Source organism: Limulus polyphemus, unplaced genomic scaffold (assembly GCF_000517525.1).
Source record: "Limulus polyphemus unplaced genomic scaffold, Limulus_polyphemus-2.1.2 Scaffold423, whole genome shotgun sequence".
Classification (NCBI taxonomy): domain Eukaryota; kingdom Metazoa; phylum Arthropoda; class Merostomata; order Xiphosura; family Limulidae; genus Limulus; species Limulus polyphemus.
In genome coordinates this window covers 116,464-124,960 of record NW_013666033.1, presented here as the reverse complement: position 1 = coordinate 124,960, position 8,497 = coordinate 116,464, and the positions used below count along the sequence as shown (strand labels likewise).

The 8,497-nt window shown below is 37.8% G+C and overlaps 1 protein-coding gene across 6 annotated transcripts in view; it reads right to left on the bottom strand.

The window, feature by feature from the left end:
* Positions 1-8,497, bottom strand: part of LOC106458166 (nucleolysin TIAR-like) — a 281,791-nt gene that overhangs the window by 230,469 nt on the left and 42,825 nt on the right. The gene's annotated exons all lie outside the window — the stretch shown is intronic.

Below are 8,497 nucleotides of genomic sequence, written 5' to 3'. Positions count from 1 at the left end.
AGACAGCAAGAAAATCTTGAACAGCACAAAGCCAGAGTTCAGTCAGAATCATCAAGGCAAGCTGGATATAGACAATAAAAAACTTCTGAACAACGTCAAACCAGACTTCAAGCACAAAATTAAGCCAAATAACTTACACAGAGCAAGAAACAGAGGAGCAACATGATGTACGACGTCAGGCTCAAAGAACAAGACAAGCTCAAACACGATCTAATTTCAAATAAAGCTTTGTTTGATTAAATGTTTTTTATTCCTCGCATCACAGCTTTTGTCTACTGAAAAATACTGATCTATAGATTTCAAATCTAAATTTTCACCGTGCAACGCCGGGTAACTCAGCTAGTTGTCCATAAAACTATAATATTGTTGCATGTGCTCCTGTGATTTCCATGTCTAAGCTTGGACTAAAATCATGTATACGTATATCTGTGTGTGAGTGGGCAAGCTATTAACATAGTTCACATGATATACTTAATGCACCTATGTGGAATGCACAAGAGTTACGTTACTTTCAGAACATCAACTCTTTAATCTTTACGCTGAATGATAGTTTAAAGCAATCTTTCAGGCAAGTCCAGACACAAAGTTACGCACAAGGCATGGCAAACAAATACAATTAGAGCGCACAATCTACGATGAAGGAAAGGTAAACTGCACCTTTTTACGATATTTCTACAATATAGAGGTGGGGATATACTGTCTATCGGGTAGAACTTCTATTTCCAAGCCTTTACTGTGGGAAGTATACAACATTAACAACAGGTATGGGCGCTAGACAACGCTTACAACAGGTATGGGCGCTAGACAACGTTCACATCAGGTATGGGTGCTAGACAACGTTCACATCAGGTATGGGCGCTAGACAACGTTCACATCAGGTATGGGCGCTAGACAACGTTTACAACAGGTATGGGCTCTAAACAACGTTTACAACAGGTATGGGCTCTAAACAACGTTTACAACAGGTATGGACGCTATATAACGTTAACAATAGGTATGGAGGACTAAGGGTGATTCTGGATGTTAACCATGTTATTCCCATGTCGGCGCAATAAGTTATTGATTGACTTGCAGTGAGAATTTTCCTCACTTAAAGAAAGCACTAAGCGTTTATGTAACTGAACAACCTACAACTGTGATCACTGAATAAAAGTATTCAAGATAGCGAAGAGTAATGCTTTAGTAACAGTAGTAGCATAAATTTCAAAAGTTTAAAGTGACAGCTTATCAGAAACAACAACAACAAAACATTAAGAAGAGATATGGACGTAATCTAACATTAAGTGCATATATGGATCCTATGTAAATAACTAAGTAAAAACATAGATGCTACATAACATTAAGTACAGATATGGAAACTATATAACATAAGGAATAGATAATAGCATTTAGGAACAACAGAGCCTGTTGGTCCATCAAGACTGTACCATACAACATATTTATCGAGCCTTCCCTTAAATTCACTGTATCTACCACATTTGGAAGAATCCCATTCTAAAGGCCAACTGCTCTACTGGAAAAAGTTAACCTGTCTGATGCTGTTAAAAGTGACAGCAAGGACTTTTTAAAATATATCACAATTGTACAAAATATTAGAATGAGGACTGAGCCATTGGCAAGTTTCATTTGAAGATCAAGATGTCTGAGCTTGTAAATGTTCTATTCTGGTTTTACACGAGAAGATATTCGTAATATTCCTAACCTAAGCATTCTATACGAAATAGTAGAATTGATCTAAATCATGTATATATTAATTCCTTGGTGGTAAATAGAAGGACAGAGATTAAGCAACAGGCCTAGAGTTATAAAATAAGTCAAGGATCATTCTTTTGAACTCGAATGTCTGGGAAAGAAAGTTTGCTTTCATCAGTCTTAATTATTTCCCACAAACGATAGTCTGCAGGCTGGATTAATCAAACAGCAACTTTCACAGCTACAAAAACTAGTTAAAAGAAAACCACTTTGCCTCAATGGTTACCCTATGACCAGATAGATGGCGCTGCGATATGATCAGCACTAGATCCTTAGCTCGCCATATATTTCTTTGTCACCATGAACAAACACATTACCAAGTTCCTTAACCACTTAAACTCTCGACATTCTAATATAAAATTAACCTTTTACAATTGAATATCAAACCAAATATCAGATATAAAAGTCTGTCTCTCTTTCATTCTTTTTGGTAAGTCAAAAACACAGTGAGCAGATGTTTGATGATTGGACAGTTGCCTATTTTCAAAGGGGAATGATAAGAATTGCCTTGAAATAACAAGCCAATATGTCTTTGTGTATAGGAAAACATTTTAGAGTCTGCCGATAGAATTTTTTTACAAAATCATTTAGTGAAATACAATTTCATAGATTAAAGCCAACGTAGATTCGCCACAGTAAAATCGTGCCTTACTAATATGTCAACTTTTTCTTTTAAGGATGTAACTTAAAGTGGTTTGGCCACATGGTAAGAATGCAGCCCAACCAATCTGCGACACAAGGATATAATATGACGATAAACAGGATTCAAAGCAAGTGAACGATCCTGGAAGAGGTGGATCGAGGGCGTGAATGAGGCTCTGAATAAACACAGCCTTACATTAATCCTTGGCGACAGATACGGAATGAAAAAGTATGTACTTGTTACGTGGACAATTGAAAGGGTTCTAGATATGGTGTGCTTTGGTTTTCCAAAAGATTAATTAAGAAATTTACATTGGCGGGGGTTGTAGAAGGACTAGTTATATTTATAGGATGGTTGGCTGCGAGAAACTAAAAGTGTATTAATAACAAAATCAGTAAAAACAGACCCTTATTAGTGGAGCGCCTCAGGGGTCAGTACCTGCATCTTTCCTTTTTCGCAAACTCATAGAACGGCTCTGAGTTGTTTTTCCCAAAGTACAAACTTTTAGCTCACAGCTCCATCATCTCTTGACCGATTTGAGATCTAATCACAGTTTTCGACTCAGGAGGGCAAACCCTTTCAATTGATGTATTTGACCATGCCCAATATCTCATAACTTTAGTTGTAGGCTGGTAGAGAGCCTGATGAGTAATAAAATCGCATCAGGTATACACACGCCCCATGCTTGGTATTGCTGGCGCACAAAAATATAATTAATAAAAATGAAAAAAAAAAAGTCTCGTAGATTAATTTATCTAATCTCGCCTAAAAGAATTTCATGTGCCGAGGCTATTGAGGATTACCTCTTGTTCTTATTTATTAACGACACTGTTAGTAATATGGGCTAATTAGTAAAGTTTGCTCATGACACTAAATTCTTGGCTTTCTCTAGCTGTATTACAGAATGACTAGTATCAAGCAGTAAGTTGGACAAATATTTGGCAAATGACCATTAATTACAAAAAGTGCAAGTTCATTTAGGTTATCATAATTGAAATCATACATTTAATATTGATTAAAACTAACTCAATACTACTACTACTACTATTAGTGACAAAACCCTATAAACCGAGCGCTTTCAATAGGTGGACCTTTCTTCATATTATTGCTCTTGCTAACACTAATACAAGTCTAAGAATACAGGTCTCACATTATTACACGTGAGACCTAACTAGTGATTTGTTTAGAGACAGTTAACGGTTTTGACTTATAATCAATGTCTATAAATAGACCTTAAAATACGAGCAACAGAACACTACATTGATGGCGTTGAGTGACTTAACCATCATTATGTCAAGATCATTTTCTACAGTCACACTAATATTGAGTATTACTACTAGTATTAGTGGGAAATACGCGATGCTATCAGGTAATTTAATATTGTCATAATACAAAAATAAAAAATCTTGACATATCAAGCTTCTTGGAAACTTAATGGAAACATCAAGACTGTTGATACTATGATAGGGTGTTGTAACGAATTTTTGTATATACATTTGATTTGTTTTGAATATGTTATTTTAAAACAAGTGGATTGCGTGTTGTCCGTTTATTGTTGAAATTTATCACCAACAAGTCACAGACACCAACTGTAAAAAATAGAACCTATAAAAACCTAGCCAACCAGAATTATACATTGGTAAACGGCGGTGAAAAAAGACGTGAACGACAGGGAAGTAGACCTAAATACGCACAATTGTAGTAGTGGCAAAATATTGTAGAGATTATAATCACGCTATATAATCATGTCGACTGATCTTGATAAATGGATAGAGAGAGGTGAGCGACTTGGACTCAAAGATAATGATCTACGAGAGTTTTTGAAACAACAACAAGAACTACAGAGAGAAGAGCCTAGGCAGAGAAGAGGGAGAAAGACTAAAAGAAAAAAAAAGAAATAGAGAGAGAATAAGAGCACAAGTTGAGAAAGAAGAAACTGGAAATACAGAAAATAAGAGCACAAACTGAGATCACCAAGCTCATCTAACAGAAAGAAGGACCCAAGAATGACAATGGGGTCAGGACGAGCCAACCCAAGCTGCCACGATCTGATGAAAAGAAATATGACATGGATGCTTTTCTGGAGAGATATGAAAGATTTGCCCAACGTCAGATATGGAACATAGGCAACCGGGCAGTCTGTCTCGGCCCACTTCTCACAGCAAAAGGCAAGACGTCAGAAAATCCCATGGACTATATGACAAGTTTAAAGTGGTATTGCTGAAACGACTATAAATTTACTGAGGAAGACTTTTGCCGGAAATTCAGAGAAATCAAACCTTACACCAGAGAAACTGTACTTTGGTTTGTGGCATATCTATAACGATACTTCGTAAAGTAGAATGGCATGACCAAGTGTGAAAATAGTTTTGAAAGACAGGCAAATCTACTAATACAAACAGTTCATAATCACGTGCTCCACTAACAGGTCACTGTTCCTAAAGAAGAGAACACCAAAACACGTGAACGAGATGATAAAATTTGCAGAACAGTATATGGAAACCCGTGGAGAATGTATAACTGGCAAGTCTAAGAATAACCAGTTAAAGCTGAAACCATGGGTGACTGACCAAAAGAACAGTATACTACCAGAGGTAACATGAACTCAATGGACAAAAGGGAAAACAGATGCCACATTTTTGTAAAATTGAGCAACTGTGAATGAGTGCAAGTCTGTCATCAACAAGTAACAACAGAAATGTTAACATAAAGCAGCTGGAGCTACCTACAGAGATGGTACTGGCAAGAAACAAGAAAAATGTGACTATCAGCATGGATGCTGCTGCTAGGAGAAACAGAATAGAGACAACCTATCATACTCACCACAAGAAGGAAGTGTTATTTCCACGATTAAACAGTGCACAACTGATGGTCAGCTCAAGTTAGCATAATGATTGGAGCATGTGACAAACTTCGAGAGGTGCCAACAAATCACAACATGCCAGTAGCTGAAGGCTATGTCAAGGACAAGAAAGTTAAAATCCTACAAGACACTTGGTGCAATAGTGCAGCACTGACAACCAGTATTGTATTTGATGACCAGGTGACAGGCAAGGTACGTCTGTGTGTGTGCTGATTAATGAAACAGTAGAAAGTTCCCATAGCAAGAATAAAAATGGCCCCTCCATACTAAGTGGGAGACCTTGAAGCCATGTGTATGAAGGCACAAATCTATGACTTGGTGATTGGAAACATACCAGGTAGTAGAAGTTAGGAGGAACCAAACAGAAAAGAGATTGATGAGGCATCTACAGTCACCATAAGAGTTAAAGAAAAAAAGAGCAAGCAAGACATCGAGCCCCTGTAAGTCTCGAAATGTGTAAGTCTACGGGAACTGAAGGAAGCACAGAAGAAAGACCTTTCACTGTAGAAACTTTGGGACAATGCCCGGGAGAAAGTCGAGCACAAGACAAAGGGGAATGGGACTGATGGAACAGAAGACGGAAGGGAGTGCTGTACCAGCTCTATCAAGGTAGTTCTACTGGGGAAGTTAAACAGATTAGACAAGCCTGCGAATGTAAACTTCATAAAAATTGTTTTGGTTTTAATAACGGATTTTCCACAATTTAGCTACGCAGATTTCTTAAATAATATTTCTTTTTTTCTATCACGCAAGAATTTTTGACAAATTGGGAAAAAGAAAAACTTATTTAAATCAAATTATTATTTCGTTTATAAAAATGAACATTTTTCTTTTTGTGTGTTTCTCGTGGGTTCTAGAACGATCGATAAGACTCTCAAGTCGCGACTGGTCTAGAGAAATCTAAAGCCAGTGACTGTTAACATTTTAAGCAAAACAATCTCACTTTGACCCGCTTTCAATGAAAATGATTCATTTATGTAAAAGTACATATGACTTTTGTGAAAAATCTGTACTTGATGGAGAAAAATGGATATCATTTTCGGATTCAGCTTTCAGGCATACAAGACAATAAAACTGTCACAGGCCTATGTTACAGAACCAACAGAATACCAGACTCAACTGATGAAGTTGGCCTACGAGTTGATTGTGGGAGGACACCTAGGAGCAAAGAAGATGGCAGACAGAATCAACAGCAACTTCCATTGGCCGGGGGTCATCAGATACGTGACCAGATTCTACCAAAGGACAATACTTAGAGGGCAGGTGTTACTGGGTGAGATGCCTTTCATAGAAGAGCTATTCAGCAGAGTAGCAATGGTCATGATTGGACCACTAGCACCTGTTTCTAACAAGGGCAGTATATGCTGACTAGGGTACACGGGTAGTAAATTTTAACCGAATACCGGATCCGGGTACCCAGTCACTAAGCTTCGGCAGGAGCCGTGTGTCAACCGAGACCGGGTTCTCCCCAAACAAAAAACAACATACACAACAATTAGAAACAAAATTTACATTTATTACATTTAACCGAATAATCGCCAACAGAACACTGAAGTTTTACTTTCAACTTTCAATTCCTAGCCCCAACTCCTGAAAGTCTATTGTTCTCAAATCCCCAACCTTACAAAAATCCACTTCTCAAGCCACGCCTGTTATTAGCCCAGGTTCAGGTCTCATGGCCCACAAATTGCGAGTCAAGCACCTAACAGTAAGGTCATACATACCAAGCCGAGTAGGATGTATAATTGTGTCTGTTGAATATTTTGTTGAATATCACACAATTATGTTCGAAGAATATTTGTGCTAGCCGTCCCTAATTTTGTAGTGATAAATTTGAGGGAAGCAGGTAGTCAACACCACCCGCCACCTCTTGTTAACTGTTCATCGCAGGGATCAAGCTCCGAATTTTAGCGTTATAAACCTTCAAACTCGACTTGAGCCACCGGAAAAGCAGAAATAGTAAAACGCTTAGTTTAACAAACTCAATGAACAGAATGTTACAAAAAAGAAATGTAGTATTTTCAATATATTCGTACATGATATACTATTTCGTATCACACGCAATTCGAATATTCCATTTGTACAATAAACCAAAGTTGTTTTCTTTCTGTATTAGACGATTTAAGGAACAAAAATAAAATAAATTTTGTATAAAAAAATTACTTTTTAAATTGTTATTAGTATTAGGTCATCAATAGATTAACGTCGCGTTTCGGAATACTTTCATTAACCACCCCTCAAATAACGTACATCACGCATAATAGTTAAATGAACCGCCTAAACGTCACGTGTAGCCTAGCCTATATAATGTGTAAAGTTTAGTATACTCTAATCCCTTATGGTGATGGCACACGACGATACACACATTTGGAATGTAATGCTGTTTGAATAAAAAAGGGAAACAACGCCTCTGTAGTCGCAAAGAATATTAAAGAAGTTTATGGAAATGTTTTGAGTGTTCGTAAGTGTCAACGATGGTTCAGCAAATTTCATTCAGGTGACTTAAAAACTGTGATGGCAGGGGCCGACATGCTCTGAAAACGCTTGTTGAGTATAACTCAAGGCAACACACTCGTGAAATGGCCCTGAAATTGCACGTCTCTCATGAAACAAAAACATCTAAGCAATATGGGAAAACTCCATAAAAAAGGTGTTTGGGTGCCTCACGAACTCTCCGGTGATCATCGTTTCCAACGTGTGAACGTTGCTTCGTCTCTTCTGGCGCGTAATGCGCGTGAAGCATCTTTGGGCTGAATTGTCACCGGTGATGAAAAATGGATTCTCTATGCGAATACTAAACGCCAAAAACAAGGGCTCAGTCCTAGACAAAAACCACTTTCGACACCAAAACCTGGACTCCATCCGCAGAAAGAGATACTTTGCATTTGGTGGGACATCAAATGAGTAATTCATTTCTAACTCCTCAATCCACAGCGAACTATTAATGCAGAGATCTGTACTCAGCATCTGGAACGTTTAAATCAAGCCCTTCATCAGATACGCCCTTCACTAGTCAATCGAAAAGGTGTTTTTCTTCTTCACGACAATGCATGTCCACATGTGGCACGTTTGACGCAACACAAGATTATGGAGTTGGGTTGGGAAGTTTTCCCCCACCCACCATATTCTCCAGATGTGGCACCATCAGATTACCGTTTTTTCGTTCGCTGCAACACCATCTTATTGGGAAACATATGCAAATGTGGAAGGTGTTAAAGAGGACATCGATATGTTTTGAT